This window comes from Papilio machaon, chromosome W (assembly GCF_912999745.1).
Source record: "Papilio machaon chromosome W, ilPapMach1.1, whole genome shotgun sequence".
Classification (NCBI taxonomy): domain Eukaryota; kingdom Metazoa; phylum Arthropoda; class Insecta; order Lepidoptera; family Papilionidae; genus Papilio; species Papilio machaon.
Window position 1 is genome coordinate 9,768,540 of NC_060015.1, and position 2,500 is coordinate 9,771,039.

The window sequence follows — 2,500 nt, forward strand, 5'->3', positions numbered from 1 at the left end:
AGCTTGTTCGGTCTCCTCCACCGGAGAGATCGAACAGTCGCTCAATGCCGCTGCGGCGACTTCGAGGGACGGTGTATTTTTTTTTCCAACTATCATTATTATATTATTATTATATTACATATATATTACTTTTGATTCTATTTTATATAGATCAGTAGTAGTGTGTAGTTAGTAGTAGTAGTAGTAGTATTAGTAGTGGTAGTAGCATTTATAAAAAGGTATTTTCGATCTCTCCGAAACCGGACTGATGTCGATATTTTTTCCTCGATAAAGAGAGAGAATCAAATTTATTTACACAGTGTGAAGTATCGAAAATGTCTCGTTGTTGAACATTCACATGAATCGAACGCGCTTTTTGTCCGTTCACTAGCACCGCACCACACACACCATACACAGTAGTAGTGTATTGTGTAGTGTAGTAGTGTAGTGTAAAGAAGAAAAATGACCACCACCGACTGACTGCAGCAGGCAGGCAGCAGCAGCAAAACAGCAAAAACCATCGATGCGTTTAAACGTTTAACGTTTTCGCATCGTCGAGTTGTGCGTGTTGTGCGCGTTGTATGCGGCGTGTTTGTGTCAGCTCCCTGGTTGATCCTGCCAGTAGTTATATGCTTGTCTCAAAGATTAAGCCATGCATGTCTCAGTGCAAGCCGTATTAAGGCGATACCGCGAATGGCTCAATATATCAGTTTTGGTTCCTTAGATCTTACCTCGGTTACTTGGATAACTGTGGTAATTCTAGAGCTAATACATGCAATCAGAACTCTGACCAGTGATGGGATGAGTGCTTTTATTAGATCAAAACCAATCGACGGAGGGCCTCGCGTCCGAAGTCGTTAATTTTGATGAATCTGGATAACTTTTGCCGATCGCATGGTCCAGCACCGGCGACGCATCTTTCAAATGTCTGCCTTATCAACTTTCGATGGTAGTTTCTGCGACTACCATGGTTGTCACGGGTAACGGGGAATCAGGGTTCGATTCCGGAGAGGGAGCCTGAGAAACGGCTACCACATCCAAGGAAGGCAGCAGGCGCGCAAATTACCCACTCCCGGCACGGGGAGGTAGTGACGAAAAATAACGATACGGGACTCTTACGAGGCCTCGTAATCGGAATGAGTACACTTTAAATATTTTAACGAGGAACAATTGGAGGGCAAGTCTGGTGCCAGCAGCCGCGGTAACTCCAGCTCCAATAGCGTATACTAAAATTGTTGCGGTTAAAAAGCTCGTAGTTGCATTTGTGCGCCGCGCTGTCGGTGCACCGCATCCGCGGTGATACTGACACGTCTGCGGAGCATATCGTCGGTGAGCCGTCGGTAATACGGCGGTTCAATATCAAAATCCTATCGCGGTGCTCTTCGGTGAGTGTCGAGATGGGCCGACAATTTTACTTTGAACAAATTAGAGTGCTCAAAGCGGGCTCAAAATTGTGCTTGAATATTTCGTGCATGGAATAATAGAATATGATCTCGGTTCTATTTTGTTGGTTTTCAGAACTCCGAGGTAATGATTAATAGGGATAACTGGGGGCATTCGTATTGCGACGTTAGAGGTGAAATTCTTGGATCGTCGCAAGACGAACATCAGCGAAAGCATTTGCCAAAGGTGTTTTCATCAATCAAGAACGAAAGTTAGAGGTTCGAAGGCGATTAGATACCGCCCTAGTTCTAACCGTAAATATGTCATCTAGCGATCCGCCGACGTTACTACTATGGCTCGGCGGGCAGCTTCCGGGAAACCAAAGATTTTGGACTCCGGGGGGAGTATGGTTGCAAAGCTGAAACTTAAAGGAATTGACGGAAGGGCACCACCAGGAGTGGAGCCTGCGGCTTAATTTGACTCAACACGGGAAATCTCACCAGGCCCGGACACCGGAAGGATTGACAGATTAACAGCTCTTTCTTGATTCGGTGGGTGGTGGTGCATGGCCGTTCTTAGTTGGTGGAGCGATTTGTCTGGTTAATTCCGGTAACGAACGAGACTCTAGCCTGCTAAATAGGCGTCGTCATTTATGTGTGCGTGGCTTCGGTCGCGCAACTCACTGGCGACGTATTAAAATTCTTCTTAGAGGGACCGGCGGCTTCGAGCCGCACGAGATTGAGCAATAACAGGTCTGTGATGCCCTTAGATGTCCTGGGCCGCACGCGCGGTACACTGAAGGAATCAGCATGTTCTCCCTGGCCTAGAGGCCCGGGCAACCCGTTGAAACTCCTTCGTGCTGGGGATTGGGGTTTGCAATTATCCCCCATAAACGAGGAATTCCTAGTAAGCGCGAGTCATAAGCTCGCGTTGATTACGTCCCTGCCCTTTGTACACACCGCCCGTCGCTACTACCGATTGAATGATTTAGTGAGGTCTTCGGACCGACACGCGGTGGCTTAACGGCCGTCGGCGTCGCTGGGAAGTTGACCAAACTTGATCATTTAGAGGAAGTAAAAGTCGTAACAAGGTTTCCGTAGGGGAACCTGCGGAAGGATCATTAACGTATTATGTATTA

General features: G+C 47.2%; 1 non-coding gene across 1 annotated transcript; it reads left to right on the plus strand.

Annotated features, from left to right (window-relative positions):
- The first annotated feature begins 581 nt into the window (after nucleotides 1-581).
- LOC123723429 lies at nucleotides 582-2,485 on the plus strand. Its single transcript, XR_006756753.1, has one exon. It is a non-coding gene; the product is annotated as a small subunit ribosomal RNA (ribosomal RNA).
- The last annotated feature ends 15 nt before the right edge of the window (nucleotides 2,486-2,500 follow it).